At 43.9% G+C, this 21407-nt stretch overlaps 1 pseudogene; it reads left to right on the forward strand.

Annotated features, from left to right (window-relative positions):
• Nucleotides 1-243: 243 nt before the first annotated feature.
• LOC132223526 (pleckstrin homology domain-containing family G member 5-like) lies at nucleotides 244-8346 on the forward strand (annotated as a pseudogene).
• The last annotated feature ends 13061 nt before the right edge of the window (nucleotides 8347-21407 follow it).

The following is a 21407-nucleotide window of genomic DNA, read 5'->3' on the forward strand; positions in this document are numbered from 1 at the left end:
CTTCCTTCTGCTTCAGGGCCTCTCCCTCCGCTGCCTCCTCCTCCCCAGCGCCCAGAGCAGGGGACACACAGAGGGTGCTCCCCGCTGGCCAAGGGGGTGAATGGAGGGGTGGGGACTCCCGGGTGAAGGGTCGCCCTGGGGAGGAGTCCCGACACCACCATGCCTGCTCAAGGAGCGCTGCCCAGGCCCTGAGCACAGCATGGAGCCACACAGGCCTGGAGGGCTCGGTGGGGGCGGGCGCACATGCGTCTGGTGCAGCAGGACATGCTAGGGAGCCACCCACCTTCCTTCCAGGGCCTCCTCCTGCTTCAGGGCCTTGCCCTCCGTGGCCTCCTATTTAGGGTCCTCCTCCTTAGGGGCCTCCTCCTCCCCGGCACCCAGAGCAGCTCCCCGCTGGCCAGGGGGTGAATGGAGCAGTGGGGACTCCCGGGTGAAGGGTCGCCCTGGGGAGGAGTCCCGACACCTGGACGCCCTGCTCCTGTTCAGCAACATCCCCAAGATCGCCCATCTGCACCTCGGGCTGTGGGGCAGAGTGATGGCGCTGATGGTGGAGAAGGCGCTGTGCATGTGGGTGCTGCTGCAGCCCGGGACCTCCTCAAAGGCTTCAAGATGTTGGGCTCCCTCTTCAAGCCCTACATCCGGTACTGCATGGAGGAGGAGGGCTGCATGGAGTACATGAGCAGCCTGCTGCCCGACAACGCCCTCTTCCGGGCCTAGAAGCACCAGCAGTGCCAGCGGCTGAAGCTGAGCGACATGCTCGCCAAGCCCCACCAGCGGCTCACCCAATACCTGCTGCTGCTCAAGTCAGTGCTGAGGACTAGCCACGTGCCAAGGAGGCCGTCATCTCCATGATCAGCTCCGTGGAGCCCTTCATCCACCACCTGAACACATGCATGTGGCAGCGACAGGAGCGGCAGCAGCTGGCTGCCGTGGTGAGCCGCATGGACGCCTACGAGGTGGTGGAGGGTAGCAACAATGAGGTGGACAAGCTCCTGAAGGAATTTCTGCACCTGGACCTGACCGCGCCCATCCCTGTGGCTCCCCGGAGGAGACGCGCCAGCTGCTGTTGGAGGGCAGCCTGAGGATGAAGGAGGGAAAGGACAGCAAGATGGAGGTGTACTGCTTCCTCTTCACGGACCTGCTCTTAGTGACCAAGGCAGTGAAGAAGGCTGAGGGGACCAGGGTCATCAGGCCACTGCAGCTGGTGGACAAGATCGTGTGCCGGGAGCTGCGGGACCCTGGCTCCTTCCTCCTCATCTACCTGAACGAATTCCACAGCGCCGTGGGGCCTACACGTTCCAGGCCAGCGGGCAGGCTCTGTGCCGGGGCTGGGTGGACTCCATTTACAATGCCCAGAACCAGTTGCAGCAGCTGCGTGCGCAGGAGCACTCAGGCAGCCAGCAGCACCTGCAGAGCCTGGAGGAGGAGGAGGAGGAGGAGGATGAGCAGGAGGACAAGGAGGAAGACAAGGAGGAAGAGGAGGGTGGGGAGAGTAGCACTTCCGCCGCTAGCTCCCCCACCATCCTCCGCAAAAGCAGCAACAGCCTGGACTCCCAGCACTGCTCCTCAGACGGCTCCACAGGACCCTGGCCATGGTGGTGCTGGAGCCCGGGGAGACACTCTCCTCTCCCGAGTTCGAGGGCGGCCCCTCCAGGTCCCAGTCGGACGAGATGTCCCTCAGTACCACCGCCTCATCTGTCACACCGACCAGCAAACTGCTGGCCCTGGGCCCCGGGGTTGGCAGCTCCTGCTCCATGGACTCCGCCTATGGCACCCTCTCCCTCACCTCCTTGCAAGACTTTGCGACCCCAGCCCCTGTGGTGGAGCCAGCGCCCTGGCTCCTAGATTTACCACAGGCCCCTTCACCCCTGCCCTCGCCCCGCCTCCGCCGCCACACCCCTGTCTAGCTGCAGCCCCGCCTGCCCCACCTGCTCAAGTCCAAATCTAAGACCAGCCTCCTGCAGCTGCTGGAAGGGGCCGCCACCCAGGTGGCCACCCCGCCCCCAGCCGCAGCCTGTCGGAACTCTGCTTGGCTGCCACAGCCACCGGCACTAGGACTTAGGGCTCCCCTCACAAGGCTGGGCCCCGCTGGAATTTTGGGGGCGCACCAAGCCCTGGCAGTGCCTCCCAGCTATCAGAGGTGGAGGGCAGGACCACCTGCCTGGTGGGGGAGCCCAAAGGGCCCGCCAGGAGGAGCAGAGAGCTGCCCTCAGGGACCTCCCCCAGGGTCCAGCCTGAGCCGCCCCCCGGGATCTCTGCCCAGCACAGGAAGCTGACGCTGGCCCAGCTCTACCAGCTCTACTGCATCAGGACCACCCTGCTGCTTAACTCCCAGGCCCTGAGCACAGCGTGGAGCCGCCATGCTTGGAGGGCACGGGGGGGGGGGGGGGGGACAGGCGCACGTGCGCCTGGTGCAGCGGGACTTGCTGGGGAGCCACCCGCCTTCCGGGGCAGACCTCAGGCCCAGCGCCCAACGTGGAAGGGCCGCAATGCGGCCACCAGACCCTGAAGGCTGCCCTGAAAGCCACACAAAAACAACCTGCTGCTGGAGGGCAGGCATGCAGTGCTCCGGGAAGATGCTGGAGGTAGGGAAGGAAGGTCATGGAAGGGAACAATTGCAAGCGGAGATCCCAAAGGCTCTGAAAGCAGAGGACCAGCTCCTTGCAGACCTGAACTCCTTGTGGGCCTCTTTCTCGGCCCTGTGGAAGCGGTGCAGACACAGGAGGAGGTGATGGACCGGGGCTGCGCCCAAGGAAGACTCGGAGGAAGCAATGTGTGGACAGGGCCAGGCGGAGCAGGCAGGCCTGTGCGGAGCCCTCTGGAGCGCAGCCAGACCCCAAGACGACCACCAAGCCAGGCCCCAGGGAGAAGCAAGCAGATGCCACTCCACTCGCTGGAGAAGACCATTGAACAGAAAACTAAAGAAACCGATTTTACATCATTTCTCAGGTGGAGAACAATTGGCATGTAAGCCCCTGACCAGTCCCCAGCCTCTCCTCTGTCTGTCTCTCTCACTCTTAGGTACCATGTTCTTTGTTCTCTCTTAACTGCAACTCATTTTTAAACTAGATTGCTTTTAAAAGAAGACTAAATAAAGTTTCCCTTAAGTTATTTAGGCGGTGATGGGGCTGCTGGGGCTGCTGGGGCTGCTGGGGGCCGGATTAGAGACACAAACACACAGGGGAGCCCGGCACCCAGCAGCCCCAAGTCCCGCTGAGGTGGGGCTGGGGCTGCTGTGGGCTTGATCAGAGACACAAACCCGCAGGCCTGGCACCCAGCAACCTTGGCACAGCAGACCCAAACCCCACCATCACAGAGCTGGGGATGCTGGGGGCAGAATCAGAGACACAAACCTGCAGGCTCAGCACCCAGCAGCCCAAGGCCCACCGCCTTGGTGCTGGGGCTGCTGGGGCCCTGATCGAAGACACAGATCCACAGCACCAGCACCCAGCAACCCCAAGCCCCGCCATCAAGGTGCGGGGGCTGCTGGGGGTATCAGAGACACAAACCTGCAGGTCCGGCACCCAGCAGACCCAAGGCCTTCGTGGCAGCACTAAGGAGCAGCAAGCCGAGTGGTAGGAAGCAACAAGCAGGTGGGCGGTAAGGAAGGAGGGGCCCTGAACTGCAAGAGGGCACAGTTGGGCTAAGGGGTCCCCCACACATCCCCAGTGCACAAATTTCGTGCACCGGGCCTCAAGTATATATATAAAATGCCAGCAACCGGAAAGTTATAACAACCATAATGACTGGTCACTATGATGCCCACTGTGGCCAGCGAACCAGCCTGATCTGGGGGCGGGGCCCACATCCAACCTCCCGGGGACCATCCCTCCAGCTGGCTTGCCCCTGATTGGCCTCTCCCACCCTTATGAAGGGCGGGGTGGCCAGCCAACACCCCCAGTGGCCCTTTCCCCCAGCTCAGCCACCCCCGATCACCCACCCCACCTCAATTGGCCCATAGCCCCTCCCCCTGGCCAGCCCCACCCTTGATCACCCCCCTCTTACTCCAATAGGGGGTGGGCCAGCCAACATCCCACCATCTCCTCCTCCCAACAGGCCAGCAGGTCCTCACCCATGCATGAATTCTTGCACTGGGCCTCTAGTATCTATTTATATAGAAACCCTGGGTGTAAAACCCATCATGAGCGAGGCTCGACCAACGGGAAGGAAGTCAGTCCTGCAGGGGTCACCTTGGCAACAGCTGTGCCCTCCCCAAGCAGTTTCCAGCAAGGGCGAGGTTTGAGGCAGGAACCCGCCCTCGGAGTGTGGAGGCATATCTTTGTAAAGTTTTAATACATTATATTAGAGGCCGTGGTGATACTGCTTTACCCACAGTGTCCATAGGAATTGCTGCAAATTTACTTCTTGGTTGAAGAACCCTACATTCCCAATATAAATTACCAGTTCCATTAAATGAAACTTCAATTTCTAGACTCAATATAAACCGTGAAGTTGCTAAACTATTAAAAAGGCCCAACTTCTCATTTTTGATGAATGCACCATGGCATCCAGTCATGCTATAAATGCCATAGACAGATTACTAAGAGAAATTTGAATGTTGTATTTGGTAGGAAGTTCTCCTTCTTGGAGGGGATGTTTGACAATGTCTCAGTATTGTACTGCATGCTATGAGATCGGCCATAGTACAAAGAGTTTAAAGTACTGTAATGTTTGGGGATGTTTCAGAAAGTTATCTCTTACAACAAATATGAGATCAGAGGATTCTGCTTATAGTGAATAGTTAGTAAAACTTGGAGATGGAAAACTTGATTGCTGTTTTCATTTAGGAATGGATATTATAGAAATCCCCTGTGAAATGATTTGTAATTGATTTATTATTGAAGCTACAGTTGGAAATAGTATATCTATACCAGGGGTGGGCAAACTTTTTGACTCGAGGGCCACAATGGGTTCTTAAACTGGACCGGAGGGCCAGAACAAAAGCATGGATGGAGTGTTTGTGTGAACTAATATAAATTCAAAGTAAACATCATTACATAAAAGGGTACGGTCTTTCTTTTTTATTTCAATAGTTTTATTGATTTCAAACATTTTAACAAGAAGAATGTAAACACTAATTATTACAATTTGAAACTTCAAAAAATGGAGGAATCATAGCACAATAACATACCTTATATTGAAGATGGCAAAGGCAAAATAAAATTGCCTAACAAAGGAAAGGTACAAAAGCCTTTCAAATTAAACTTAAATATAATAAAATAATTTAAAACTAAAACAAATAGAAAATAACAAAATGTGTAAACAGTAAATTAAACATTTTCTTTAGTGCAACTTCCAAATTATGCCCGGGACATAGATGTAGATGGCAATGTAGACTTGGTTGAAAGGTTTTTGGTCTTTAATACATCAACTTCAGTGGGAACAGTGTTGTTGGTCTCCTTTTTTAGCTAATGCATCAAAGTCTGGAGTTAGTTTTGTTGTGGCTATTCTCAGGATAGATCTGAGGTGTTCGTCAGTTAAGCTGGATCTATGAGGGGCTTTGTTGATGTTCATGACGCTAAATGTCTGCTCACAAACATAAGTTGACCCAAACAGCACCAGTATCTTCTGTGCCATCCTCCGGATGTTTGGAAAAGTGGCTTCATTAAGTGAAGCATAAAAGTCTCTTAGTTCAAGAGAGCTGAATTTCTCCTTTAAGGACAAAGTCAGACTGAAGATCGATGAGTTCCAGTTGCACCTCTTCTGGTGCTGTTTCAAGGTTTTGTGAAAAAGGACAGGCCACTAGTTGAAGTGACTAGTCAATTTTTTCAACATCAGAAAACCGACGACAGAATTCTGCATGCAGGTTATCCAGTGATTTGCTATATTTCTTCACATTTTGGATGGTCTCCTTCTGTGTGGCTAGTGTGGCAAAATGAGTGAAGACTTTGTCTGAAATTTGTCTGGAAAAGAAAATCAGCTTGGATTTAAAGGCTTTCACATTAGTGTACATGTCATGTACATACTGATCTTTTCCCTGTAGCTTCACATTTAGCTCATTCAAATGTGAAAATATATCTACAGCAAATGCAAAGTCACATAGCCAATTCTTGTCACTCAGCTCAGTAAATTTGTCAGACTTCCCCTTTAATTTCAAAAATGCACCAATCTCTTCTTTGAGCTCCCACACTCGTTGGAAAACTTTGCCCAAACTCAACCAGCGGACACGAGAGTGGTAAAGTAAGTCGTGGTGATCCGCATCAGTTTCCTCCAGAAACTTAATAAACTGACAGTGCTGAAGTCCCTTTGCTTGAATGAAATTAACAAGCTTTATGACTGGATTAACAACAAGATTAAGTTGTAATATAGACTTGCACAATGATTCCTGGTGAATAATACAGTGAAGAAAAATAACATCTTGGTTAGGGTTCTCCTCTTTCACTTTATCCTGAATTCTTTTTAGCAGTCCAACATTTCTTCCAGTTAAATTTGGAGATCCATCTGTCGTGACATTAGCAAGTTTACTCCATGGTAGCTTCATTTTCTCGATGACAGTAGACACCCGGTCATACAAGTCCTCTCCCCGTGTTTTTCCTTTCAGTGGCTCCATGGCTAAAAATTCCTACGTAATTTCAAAATTGTCACTAATCTCTCGGGTAAAAAGTAAGAGCTGAGCAGTGTCCTTAACGTCATTACTTTCATCCAATGCTAGTGAATAAAACTTAAAGAACTCTGCCTTACTATTTAACTTGCTGGCCAAGTCTTCATCAATCAGTTCCACTCGACGAGTCACTGTCCTGTGCGATAAGCTGAGTTTTTCAAACTTGCCTTTGCTCTCTGGACACAAGAGACCTGCTGTCTCTATCATACATTCTTTCAAAAACTAGCCTTCAGAGAGAGGTTTGCTAGCTTTTGCTAATTTGAATGATAGCATAAAACTTGCTTTGGTAGTTGTCTCTTGAATTGCAGTTTGTCTGTGAAAGACATTTTGCTGAGCCTGTAATTTAGCCATCAACCTCTGTGCAGTAGCCTCCCGTTCTTGAGGTGACTGCTTGCTAGCATAGTTGCCATGCTTTGTGGCAAAGTGACGGCTGAGATTGTACTCTTTGAAGACTGCAAGTGTTTCCTGGCATATCAGACATACCAGCATTGATCGGACTTCGGTGAAAAAATATTTTGTTGTCCACTCCCTCTTACACACTTGGCATTCACTGTCCACTTTCCTTTTCTTTGGTCCACTCATGTTTAATATTGGGCTAAAACCAACAGTACCGTTCTCTTATTAAATTCTTTACTAAAATAAGACAGTAAAGTATAAAAACAAGTGATTAAATTTGCTCTCCTATAACATTTTTGGTCTTCTAAAAAAAAATATATATATATATAATAAAATCATCTGAAAAAGTTCAGACATGGGATAGAGGCACACCCTGACCATAGAGAACAACCCCTTTCCTCCATAGGAAACCTGTGTATCTTTCACACAGGCCCTTTGTTTATGGTAACACACATAGCTGTACATTGCTGTGTCTTCCAGACACACTTGTATGGGAGGTGCTAGGGCAGTGCAAAACATGGGTAACCAGTAGTTACCACTAGCACTTCCGTTACTGGCAAAAAACAACCGCAGTGCACATAGTGTGAAAGAGCCCATTATCAATGTCAGATTGCATCCACTGGACTCTATAAAAACAACCAAGTTCCACTTTTAAATGCCCATTGCAACAGTTTTTCTTATTAGAAGCTGGAAATGGCAGGATATTTATATTTATACCCCTACTGTGACAGCCTGGCAGAGCATTACAAAGGAGAAAACCCAGCATCTGGTGATGTCCATAAGTACAAGACTTCAGGCTGTCATTACCAGGAAAAGGTTTCATCCAAGTATTAGATATGAACATTTGATTTTCAGTTTTTCATTTGTCCAATTACTTCTGAAATTAAGCGATTTTGTAATAAAATCTTTAGTTCATCACATTTCTATACAATCTTTTTGTTCAACCCACTGAATTAGGGTTCGTTCACACTAGCCATGCTGCCGTTGCAGTGTGGTGCAGTACTGAAATGCAGCGCAGCTAGGGTTAATGCAGGGTACACAGGTTTCCATCATGTTTGCGTTGATGCTAATGTGCAGTGGTGCATGTTAACACAAGTGGCCTGTAGCACGCATTTTTACAGCTGAAAGTCTTTGTTGTTTTATTAACAAGTCATTGTGATGTACAGAATGTGGGAACAGGAAAAAATTGTGTTTGAGTAGAGCTCTTAATCTTACCTCAGAAAGGCTCTGATACTGTGCTCTCCAGGGGCGTGTCTCCCTACATCACCACGATAACGTGTCTACGAATTCCCAGGGTGATGTCGGGGAGACGCGTCTGCCGGCATTACAAGGAGCCTCTGGAAGATTGAGAGGTTGTTCCTTCTACTGAATGAGCGGATATAAATCCGCCCACTCAGAAGAAGGAGCTGTGGCCGTGTTTCCCGACATTGCCATGTCAACACTGCTGCTGGTGAAGGAGCTGAGGGGAGAGCAAGAGAACCCTCTGTTCTTTCGGCTCCACTGGCCGGGCAGGCAGTAGTTTGCCCATGGCTGATCTATACTATGATGCTCACTGACCACCAGGGGGCAGGGCCATTCTCCCCACTTTCCTGTGAACCAGACTAGCACTTCCCCCTCACCAAAGACCAGATAAAAACACCCTCTTGGCTTCTGGCAGACTCAACCTCTGGTATCCAGAGGCCCACCCAACTGAATGATAGGGATTCTGCCCTGGCAATGTCAAGGAAAAATCAGGGACAGACCCAGACCTGTCGCTCTGGGGCAGAGGATTATACACACCATCTTCTCTGCAGTCTTAAAGACACCTCATGGAAGGTCCAATAGTGCCCCCCACCCACTCCCAATTCCACCAAAGGCTCTTCCAGTAACTGAGCCTTACAGTGATTAAGTCCAACAGCTAGTCTTCAGATTCTGGGATGCCTTGAGACATTTGCTGACCCTCTCTTAGGCCCTCTGCTGGTAAAAGCCAGACTTAATGTAAAGCTTCAACCCTCCCATGCACAGGCTACAGCAAATTGTGTATTGCTTATGGCTACATACAGTTTGAAATTGGCTTACACCACAGATGTTACCCAAACACAGAACCAATACAACAAGTGGCAAGCTTCAGGCAACATCAGAGCAGGATCCAACAAGCTGCACAACCAGCAAATCCAAAGGGAGATTTAAGTAGGCACTAAACTTTGCTGAGGCAAAATCCACTTTTTTCTTCTTTATTATTTATTGTTTTCCTTATATTTCTTTATGCTTTTTTTTCTTTTATACCTCTTTTTTCCTTTTAATTTTCTTATTCTATTATTTTTCTAATTTTTATTCAGGTGTTTCTGCTTTTTTCTTTCTTTTTTGCAATTTGGTATTTATTTTATTTATTTACTTTATTTATTCTTATTGCTTACAGTATTACAAAGGGTATTACATATGTGTCCCTTTTTTTCCCCCACCCGTGACAATCCCATGGCCTCCCCTACCCCCCCCCGTGTCTTATGTCCATTGGTTATGCTTATATGCATGCATACAAGTCCTTTGGTTGATCTCTTAACCCCCTCCCTCCTGCCCCCCAACCCTCCCCGGCCATCCCACTGCACTTTGACAATCTGTTTGAGGCTGCTCTGCCTCTGTATCTATTCTTGTTCAAAAGTTTATAATGGTCTCTATTATCCATAAATGAGTGAGATCATGTGGTATTTTTCCTTCATTGACTGGCTTATTTCACTTAGCATAATGCTCTCCAGTTCCATCCATGCAGTTGCAAATGGTAAGAGTTCCTTCTTTTTTACAGCAGCATAGTATTCCATCGTGTAGATGTACCACTGTTTTCTAATCCATTCATCTACTGATGGGCACTTAGGCTGTTCCCAGATCTTAGCTATGGTGAATTGTTCTGCTATGAACATATGGGTACATATATCCTTTCTGATTGGTGTTTCTGGTTTCTTGGGATATATTCCTAGAAGTGGGATCACAGGGTCAAATGGGAGTTCCATTTTCAGTTTTTTGAGGACACTCCATACTGTCTTCCATAGTGGCTGCACCAGTCTGCATTCCCACCAGCAGTGCACAAGTGTTCCTTTTTCTCCACATCCTCTCCAGCACTTGTCGTTTGTTGATTTGTTGATGATAGCCAGTCTGACAGGTGTGAGATGGCACCTCATTGTTGTTTTGATTTGCTTCTCTCAGATGATTAGTGACTTTGAGCATGTTTTCATATGTCTCTTAGCTTTCTGAATGTCCTCTTTTGAAAGGTGTCTATTTAGGTCCTTTGCCGAATTTTTGATTGGATTATTTATCTTCCTTTTGTTCAGTTGTATGAGTTCCCTATAAATTTTGGAGATTAGGCCCTTATCAGATATGACATTGGCAAATATGTTTTCCCACACAAAGGGTTTTCTCTTTGTTTTGTTGATGGTTTCTTTTGCTGTGCAGAAGCTTTTTATTTTGATGTAGTCCCATTTGTTCATTTTCTCTTTAGTTTCAAGTGCCCTAGGAGCTGTATCGGTGAAGAAATTGCTTCGGCATATGTCTGAGATTTTGTTGCCTTTGGATTCTTCTAGAATTTTTATGGTTTCCTGTCGTACATTTAAGTCCTTTATCAATTTTGAGTTTATTTTTGTGTATGGTGTAAGTTGGTAGTCTAGTTTCATTTTCTTGCATATATCTGTACAATTTTCCCAACACCATTTATTGAAGAGACTATCTTGGCTCCATTGTATGTTCTTGCCTCCTTTGTCAAATATTAATTAAGCATATTGGTTCGGGCCGATTTCTGGGCTCTCTATTCTATTCCATTGATCTACATGCCTGTTCTTGTGCCAGGACCAAGCAGTTTTGAGAACAGTGACTTTGTAATACATCTTGATATCTGGTATTGAGATCCCACCTACTTTGTTCTTTTTCAGGATTGCTGCAGCTATTCGGGGTCTTTTTTTATTCCAGATGAATTTTTGGAGAGTTCGTTCTAGATCTGTGAAGTATGTCATTGGTATTTTAATGGGAAGTGTGTTGAATTATAGATTGCTTTGGGTAGTATGGACATTTTAATGATGTTGATTCTACCAATCCATGAACACGGTATGTTCTTCCATCTGTTTATGTCTTCCTCTATCTCTTTTTTCAACGTCCTGTAGTTTTCTGAGTAGAGGTCTTTTACCTCTTTAGTTAAGTTTATTCCAAGGTAGCTTAATTGTTTTGTTGGGATGGTGAATGGGATTGTTTTTATAATCTCTCTTTCTGAAAGTTCACTATTGGTGTAAAGAAATGCTTCAGATTTCTTGGGGTTAATTTTGTATCCTGCTACATTGCCAAATTCATGTATTAAGTCTAGTAGCTTTTTGAAAGATTCTCTACGGTTTTGTATGTATAATATCATGTCGTCTGCAAATAAGGACAGTTTTACTTCCTCTTTTCCAATTTGGATGCCTTTTATTTCTTCTTCTTGTCTGATCGCAATGGCTAATACTTCCAGTACAATGTGGAACAGGAGTGGTGAGAGTGGGCATCCCTGTCTTGTTCCTGTTCTTAGGGGAAATGGTGTTAGTTTTTGTCCATTGAGTATGATGTTGGCTATGGGCCTGTCATATATGCCTTTTATTATGTTGAGTTATGATACTTCTAAACCTGCGTTGCTGAGAGTTTTTATCAAAAATGGGTGTTGGATTTTGTCAAATGCTTTTTCTGCATCAATTGATATAGCCATGTGTTGTTTTTTTTCCAATTTGTTTATGTGATGTGTCACGTTTATTGATTTGCGGATATTACACCATCCTTGCATCCCTGGGATAAATCCTACTTGGTCATGGTGTATGATCTTTCTTATGTACTGTTGGATCCGATTTGCTAAGATTTTGTTGAGGATTTTGGCATCTATGTTCATGAGGGATATTGGCCTGTAATTCTCTTTCATTGTGTTGTCTTTACCTGGTTTTGGTATTAGGGTGATGCTGGCTTCATAGAATGATCTTGGAAGTGTTCCTTCCTCTTGAATTTTTTGTAGTAGTCTGAGGAGGATAGGTTTTAGTTTTTCCTTGAATGTTTGGTAAAACTCCCCTATGAAGCCGTCTGGTCCTGGGCTATTGTTTGCTGGAAACTTTTTGATGACTGCTTCAATTTCTTCCATAGTTATTGGCCTATTGAGATTTTTGGATTCTTCCTGATTGAGTTTTGGAATGTTGTATTTTTCTAGGAATTTGTCCATTTCCTCCAGGTTGTCTAGTTTGTTGGAGTAGAGCTGTCCATAGTTTTTTTAACAATCATTTGTATTTCTGTGGGTTCTGTTGTTATTTTGCCTCTATCATTTCTGATTTTGTTTCTTTGGGTCCTGTCTCTTTGCTTCTTGGTGAGTCTGGCTAGAGGTTTGTCAATTTTGTTTATCCTTTCAAAGAACCAGCTCTTGGGTTCATTGATTTTCTGTATTGTTTTTTTGGTCTCTATGTCATTTTTTTCTGCTCTAATCTTTATTATCTCCTTCCTTCTGCTCACTCTGGGCTTTTCTTGTTGCTCTCTTTCTAATTCTTTGAGCTGTAGAGTTAGATGATTTGCTACCATTTTTTCTTGTTTGTTGAGATAGGCCTGTAGAGCTATAAACTTCCCTCTAGGGACTGCTTTCATTGTGTCCCATAGGTTTTGGATTGTAGTGTTTTCATTGTCATTAGTTTTCAGGACGTTTTTGATTTCTTCTTTGATCTCACTGTTAATCCAATCAATATTTAATAACATGCTATTCAGCTTCCAAGTGTTGGAGTATTTGGGGTTGTTTTTATTATAGTTTATTTCTAATATTATGCCATCGTGGTTTGAGAAGATGCTTTTTATGATTTCAATCTTCTTGAATTTGGGGAGACTTTGTTTGTGACCCAATATATGGTCTGTTTTTGAAGATGTCCCATGAGCACCTGAGGTGAACGTATATTCCGTGGTTTTGGGGTGAAGTGTTCTGTAGATGTCAATTAAGTCCATCTGATCTAGTGAATCATTTAGGATTGCTGTTTCTTTGCTGAGTTTTTGTCTAGCGTATTTATCCAGTGATGTCAGTGGTGTATTAACGTCCCCTACTATGATTATATTGTTGTCGATCTCTCCTTTGATATCTTCCAGGAGTTTTTTTATGAATTTGGGTGCTCCTGCATTGGGTGCATATATGTTTAACAGGGTTATATCCTCTTGTTGTATTGATCCCTTTAGTATTATGAAGTGGCCTTCCTTATCTCTTGTTATGGCCTTCACTTTGAGGTCTATTTTGTCTGATATAAGTATTATTACCCCAGCTTTTTTTTTCATTTCCATTTGCCTGAAAGATATTTTTCCATCCCTTCACTTTCAGTCTGTGTGAGTCCCTTCTAATGAGGTGGGTTTCTTGTAGACAGAAAATATATGGGTCATGTTTTTTTATCCATTCAGCCACTCGATGTCTTTTGATTGGACCATTTAGTCCATTTACGTTTAAAGTTATTATTGAAAGGTACTTGTTGGTAGCTATTTCTCTTTTTTTTGTGGCTGCTTTCTTTCTGGGCTTTTTAGTTATTCTTTTTACACCAGTCCCTTTAGCATTTCTTGCATTGCCGGCTTGGTGGTGATAAACTCCCTTAGTCTTTTTTTGTCTGTGAAGCTTCTTATTTCCCCTTCAAGTTTGAATGATAGCCTTGCTGGATAGAGTATTCTTGGATTCAGTCCTTTGCTTTGCATTACTTTGTAAATTTCCATCCATTCTTTTCTGATCTGATGTGTTTCTGTTGAGAAATCATTTGATAATCTAATGGGAGATCCCTTGTATGTGACTTTCCGTCTCTCTCTTGCAGCCTGTAAGATTCTCTATTTGTCCTGAACATTTGCCATGGTAATTATGATGTGTCTTGGTGTGGGTCTTTTCGGGTTCACCTTGTTTGGGACTCTCTGGGCTTGTGTGACTTTTTTCTTCCCCACCTCAGGGAAGTTTTTTGATATTATTTCTTCGAGTAGGTTTTCTAATCCGTGTTCATCTTTCTGTTGTTCTGGCACCCCTATTATTCGTATGTTGTTTCATTTCATGTTGTCCTAAAGCTCCCTTAGGCTCTCTTCCTGTCTTTTAATTTTTTTCTCCAATTGCAGTACAGTTTGGGTGTGTTTTGCTTCCTTGTCCTCTAGTTCACTAATTCGGTCCTCCGCTTCTCCTAGTCTACTATTGATAATTTCAATGGTGTTTTTTATTGCAGCTATATCACTCTTCATTTCTTCTAGGGTCTTACTTAAGGTGTTGATTTTTTTATCTGTTTCTTCTAGCTTCTTCCATATGTTATTGATTTTTTCATCTGTTTCTTCTTGCTTCTTGCATAGGTAGTTGACTCTTTCATCTGTTTCTTCTCGTTTCTTGCATAAGTTGTTGACTTTTTCCTCCGTCCGGTTTATGCACTCTAGGACCCTTATTCTGAATTCTTTTTCTGTCATGTTGCATGCCTCTGTATCATTTAGCTGCTTTTCTGGCGAGTCCTCTTTTTCTTTCCTTTGGGGGTTTCTTTGTCTACCCATGTTTGATCTCACTGATATATCTATACGTTGAGTCATTCAGTGGCTGCTCCCTGAGTGGCAGTGACTCCTTGGGCTGTGGTTGCTCTTCGGGCGGTTGCGGTAGCAGCTGCTCTTCAGTTGGCAGCAGCTCTTCTGGTGGGTGCTGTTCACAGCTGTGGTGGCTCTTCTGGCTGGTGGGTGGAGGTTTCACGTACAGCTGCTGTTCCTCAAACAGAGGGTGTGGTGCTCAGGAGGCTCCTGTTGCAGGATCTGCTGTGTTGATTTAAAGGCACAAAATACAACACAACAAGGCACCACATACCAGGCACTTTCCAGGGGAGCTCTGCCCTTCCCGGCTGCAGACCGTCTCACCAGCTGAGTAGTTTCGCCAATTTGTGGTGGGTGTTATTAGTTTCAGCTGCTTACTCCATTTGCTCCGGGAGACGACCTGGGACACTTCTGCCTATATCGCCGCCATCTTCCTTCTCAATAAATGCTTTTTAAAATATATACTTTTATTGTTGATAGTATTACAGATGTCTCCATTTTCTCTTCCTATCCCCCACTCCTCCCAGCCCCTACTAATCCCTCCACGTCTTCACTACCCTATTGCCCATGTCCATGGACTATGCATATAAGTTTTTAAGTTCTTTGATTTATCTCTTCTTGTCCCCCCACTTCCATATCGAGGTATGTCAGCCTGTTTCATGCCTCCCTGCTTTGGGTCTTCTTTTGTTGGTCAATTAATTTTGTTCATTAGATTCTCCAAATAAATGAGATCGTGTGATATTTGTCTTTCACAGTTTGGCTTATTTCACTTACCATAATATTTTCCACGTCCATTAAAGCTGTCCCAAAGGGTAAAAGATCCCTCTTTTTTTTACAGATGCATAGTATTCCATAGTGCAAATGTCCCATAGATTTTTAACCATTCATCAACTGATGGGCACATGGGCTGTTTCCAAATCTTAGCTATTATAAATAACACTGCTATGAACATAGGGGTGCATATATTCTTTCTGATTGGTGTCTTTGTTTTTTTTTTTTTTTTAGGTATATTCCCAGAAGTGGGATCGCTGGGTCAAACACAAGTTCTATTTTAATTTTTTTAAATATATTTTTATTGATTTCAGAGAGGAAGGGAGAGGGACAGAGAGATAGAAATATCAATGATGAGAGAGAATCATTGATTTGCTGCGTCCAGCACATCCCACAACAGGGATCAAGCCCACAACCAGGGCATATAAGGCTGACCAGGAATTGAACTGTGACCTTCTGATTCATAGGTCGACACTCAACCACTGAGCCATGAATTTTTTGTGGAAATTCCATATTGATTTCTATAGAGGCTGCACAAGTCTGCATTCCCACCAGCAATGAACTAGTGTTCCCTTTACTCCACATCCTCACCAGAACTTGTTTTTTGCTGATTTTATTATGATAGCAGTTCTGACAGGTGTGAGGTGATAGCTCATTGTGGCTTTAATATGCATTTCTCTGATGATTAGTGACTTTAAGCATTTTTTTCATATGTTTCTTGGCCATTTATATGTCCAGTTTGGAGAAGTGTCTATTCAGGTCTTCTGCCCATTTTTTAATTGGATTGTTTGTCTTCCTTTTATTGAGTTTTATGAGTACTTTACATGTTTTGGATATTAACCCCTTATCAGATATATAATTGGAAAATATGTTCTGCCATACAGTGAGTTTCTTTTTCATTTTGATGGTGGTTTCTTTTGCTGTGCAGAAACTTTTTATTTTGATGTAGTCCCATTATTTTTCTCCTTAGTTGTCTTTTCCCTACAGTGGTCAGCAAACTCATTAGTCAACAGAGCCAAATATCAAGAGTACAACGATCGAAATTTCTTTTGAGAGCCAAATTTTTTTAAACTTAAACTATATAGGAAGGTACATTGTTATTAACTTAATTCGGGTACTCCTAAGGCTTAGGAAGAGCCACACTCAAGGGGCCAAAGAGCTGCATGTGGCTCATGAGCCGCAGTTTGCTGACCACGACCCTAGGAGATGTATCTGTAAACATATTGCTACACGAGATGTCTGACATTTTATTGTTTGTTTTCTTCTAAGATTTTTATGGTTTCATGCCTTACATTTAAGTATTTTATTTAACTTGAATTTATACTTGTGTGTGGTGTAAGTTGGTGGTCTAATTTCTTCTTTTTGCATGTGTCTGTCCAGTTTTTCCAGCACCAGTTGTTGAAGACGCTGTCTTTACTCCATTGTATGTTCTTGCATCCTTTGCCAAATATTAATCAACTCTAATGGTATGGATCAATTTTTGGGGTCTCTGTTCTGATCTATTGGTCTATGTGCCAGTACCAGGCTGTTTCAGTTATAATGGCTTTGTAGTATAGTTTGACATCTGGCATTGTGGTCTCTCCTACATCTTTCTTCTTTCTAAAGATTGCTGCAGCTATTTGGGGTCTTTTAAGTTTCCATATAAAGTTTTCTGTGCTTTTCTTCTAAGTCTGTGAAATATGCCTTTGGTATTTTAACAGAGATTATGTTGAATCTATAGATTTTGGGGGTAGTATAGACATATTAATGATGTTAATACTTCTAATTCATGAACATGGTATTTATTTCCATATGTTTGTATCTTCCTCTATTTTTTTTTTTCAATGCCCTATAGTTTTCCAAGTACAGGTCTTTTACCTCCTTGGTTAAGTTTATTCCTTGGTGTCTTATTTTATTTTTTGCAATGGTAAATGGGATTGCTTTCTTAGTTTCTCTTTCTAAGAGCTCATTATTGGTGTATAAAAATGCCATCAATTTCAGATGTTGATTTTCTATCCTGCTACCTAGCCGAATTCATTTATTAAGTTTAGTAGTTTCCTGGTGGGGTCTTTAGGGTTTTCTATGTACAGTATCATGTCTTCTGTGTATAATGACAGTTTTACTTCCTCCTTTCCAATTTGGATACCTTTTACCTCTTCTTCTTGTCTGATTGTTGTGGCTAGGACTTTCAGTGTTACGTTGAATAAAAGTGGTGAAAGCTGAGGTCTCTGCCTTGTTCCCAATCTTAACGGGAACACTTGTAGTTTTTCCCATTGAGTATGATGCTTGCTGTAGGTTTGTCATATGTGGCCTTTATTTTTTATTTTTATTTTTTTAAATTGTGCCTATTTTAAAATATGTATTTTACTGATTTTTTTACAGAGAAGAAGGGAGAAGGAGAGAGATAGCATGTTAGAAACATCGATGAGAGAGAAACATTGATTCAGCTGCCTCTGGCACACCCCCCTACTGGGGGATGTGCCCGAGACCTAGGTACATGCCCTTGAACGGAATCGAACCTGGGACCCTTGAGTCTGCAGGCCAACGCTCTATCCGCTGAGCCAAACTAGCTAGGGCATATGTGGTCTTTATTATGTTGAGGTATGATCCCTCTATTCCCACTTTACTGAGAGTTTTTTATCAAAAAAGTTCACTGGATTTTGTCGAATGTTTTTTCTGCATCTATTGATATGATCATGCAGTTTTTATCTGTCAGTTTTTTAATGTGATGTATCACATTTATTGATTTGCCAATATTGTACCAGCCTTGCATCCCAGGAATAAACCCCACTTGGTCATGATGTATGATATTTTTAATGTATTCCTGGAATCAACTTGCTAATATTTTGTTGAGGGTTTTAGAATCTGTGTTCATTAGGAATATAGGCCTGTCATTTTCTTTCTTTGTAATGTCTTTATCTGGTTTTGGAATTAGGATAATAGTGACTTCAGATAAAGAGCTTGAAAGTGTGCTGCTATAAACATATGGGTGCATATATCCTTTCTGATTGGTGTTTCTGGTTTCTTGGGATATATTCCTAGAAGTGGGATCACAGGGTCAAATGGGAGTTCCATTTTCAGTTTTTTGAGGACACTCCATACTGTCTTCCATAGTGGCTGCAGCAGTCTGCATTCCAATCAGCAGTGCACGAGTGTTCCTTTTTCTCCACATGCTCTCCAGAACTTGTCATTTGTGGATTTGTTGATGATAGCCATTCTGACAGGTGTGAGATGGTACCTCATTGTTGTTTTGATTTGCATCTCTCAGATGATTAGTGACTTTGAGCAAGTTTTCATATGTCTCTTGGTTTTCTGAATGTCCTCTTTTGAAAGGTGTCTATTTAGGTCCTTTGCCCATTTTTTGATTGGATTGTTTATCTTCCTTTTGTTCAGTTGTATGAGTTCCCTATAAATTTTGGAGATTAGGCCCTTATCAGATATAATATTGGCAAATATGTTTTCCCATGCAGTGGGCTTTCTTGTTGTTTTGTTGATGGTTTCTTTTGCTGTGCAGAAGCTTTTTATTTTGATATTGTCCCATTTGTTTATTTTCTCTTTAGTTTCCAATGCCCTAGGAGCTGTATCGGTGAAGAAATTGCTTCGGCATATGTCTGAGATTTTGTTGCCTTTGGATTCTTCTAGAATTTTTATGGTTTCCTGTCATACATTTAAGTCATTTATCCATTCTGAGTTTACTTTTGTGTATGGTGTAAGTTGGTGGTCTAGTTTCATTTTTTTGCATTATGCTAAGTGAAATAAGCCAGTCAATGAAGGAAAAACACCACATGATCTCACTCACTCATGGATAATAAAGACCATTATAAACTTATGAACAAAAATAGATACAGAGGCAGAGCTGCCTCAAACAGACTGTCTAACTACAGTGGGCAAGCCGGGGAGGGTTGAGGGTCGGGAGGGGGGAGGCGGTAAGAGACCAACCGAAGGACTTGAATGCATGCATATAAGCATAACCAGTGGACAGAAGACACTGGGGGGTAGGGGAGGCCGGGGGATGTTAAGGGCGGGAAAAAATGGAGACATATGTAATACTCTTTGTAATACTTTAAGCAATAAAACAATTTTAAAATAAGAGCTTGAAAGTGTTCCTCTGGAAAGTATTCCTTCCTCTTTAATTTTTTGGAATAGTTTGAGAAGGATTGGTGTTACTTCTTTAAATGTTTGTTAAAATTTTCCTGTAGAGAGCCTTTCCCGTTTCCGTGGCCGGCATTTGTTTGTTTGTTCTCACCGAATCCTGTTCATGGGACATTCGGATACAGACACTCACCTGTGCTGAAGAGAGGGAGAGGGTGCGGAGGAGTGGAATCTGGGAAGAGACTGAGGAGAGAAGGGGGGCCAGGAGAGGTGGCAGCGAATGGAGTGCTGAGTGCTGAGACACCCCTTAGCCCAGGACTGGGGCAGCCATTCTCTCCAGAGAGTGAGACCCCTCCCCCCAGCCCCCAGGCAAGGAGCACAGCCACACCCAGATTCCACCCTGAACAAGAACAAGGATTAAAATAATCTGATTAGTCCCTGGGAGGTAACAGGGTCTGGCCTATAGAAGGATTTTCAATGCCATATAGCCTCAGAGGCCAACCCCAGAACACTGCCACCCAGAGGCTGAGCCACAAACTGACTCTTTTCTAAACACAAAATAAGGCAGTCTGAGAAACAAATAAGGCCTGCTTTGAAATAAGGACTGTGGTTTACAACACAGAGGAACAGTGTATCACAGGGAAACTCAACACTCTCCTGAATACCTGGCAGGACTAAAGGCGAGCCAGACTGAAGAATAGAAGAACCGAAGGACCTTCACTACTGCATTTTTTTTTCTTCTTTCACCTTTTAACTAAGAAACCAATTTTTTTCTCTTTTTTTTCTACTTTTTTTTCTTCTTCTTTTTTTTTTCTTCTTTTTCCTGATTTTATCCGTTTAATTACTACCTTCTTATTTTTAACCAGCATTATTACTACTACCATTTTACCATCTTTTAAAGTGCCATTTTATTTTCTCTTTATTCTATTTTGGGATTAGTGTTCTCCATTCTATTTTCATCGTTATATTATTGGTTGTTTCTAGTTTGCATCCATCTACAGGGAGCAGTTGCTGGAATTTTCTGGGATTCGTGGCGGTTCTATAGGAGTATTCTCCTCACATAAAAAGTCTCTTCCCCTCTTCCACTTCATTCTCTTTTTTCGCTCTTTTTTTTTTCTTTTCTTTTCTCGCTTTTATTTTCCCCCCTTCTTTACCCAATTTCATTTTTGCACTCCCTTTTTTGATCCCTACTTTTCTTTTCTTTTTTCTCTTTTATCTTTATCTCTTCCTTCTTCCTTATCCCCTAATTCTCGTTATTCGGGTGGGCACCTTTATTTGGGGTTATTAATATTGTGAATATATTTGTGTTTAGTGCCTGGTACGTGGTGCCTTGTTGTGTTGTATTTTGTGCCCTTAAATCAACGCAGCAGATCCGAGCAATAGCAGCCTACTGAGCACCACACCTTCGGCTAAGGAACAGCAGCTGTACGTGAAACCGCCCCCCACCAGCCAGAAGAGCCACCACAGCTGTGAACAGCACCCACCAGAGAAGCTGCTGCCAACTGAAGAGCAGCTGCTACTGCAACCGCCCAAAGATCAACCACAGACCAAGGAGTCACTGCCACCCAGGGAGCAGCCACTGAACGACTAAACGTCTAGATATGTCAGTGAGATCAAACATGGGTAGACAAAGAAACCCCCAAAGGAAAGAGAAGGAGGACTCTCCAGAAAAGCAGCTAAGTAATACAGAGGCATGCAACATGACAGAAAAAGAATTCAGAATAAGGGTCCTAGAGTGCATAAACCGGATGGAGGGAAAAATCGACAACCTCTGCAAGAAGCAAGAAGAAACAGATGAAAAAATCAACAACTTAAGTAAGACCCAAGAAGAAATGAAGAGTGATATAGCTGCAATAAAAAAACACCATTGAAAGTATCAACAGTAGGCTAGGAGAAGCGGAGGACCGAATTAGTGACTTAGAAGACAAGGAAGCAAAACACACCCAAAATGTACTGCAATTGGAGAAAAAAATTAAAAGACAGGAGGAGAACCTAAGGGAGCTTTGGGGCAACATGGAACGAAACAACATACGAATAATAGGGG

The sequence above is a fragment of the Myotis daubentonii genome, chromosome X (genome assembly GCF_963259705.1).
Source record: "Myotis daubentonii chromosome X, mMyoDau2.1, whole genome shotgun sequence".
NCBI classification, from domain to species: Eukaryota; Metazoa; Chordata; class Mammalia; order Chiroptera; family Vespertilionidae; genus Myotis; species Myotis daubentonii.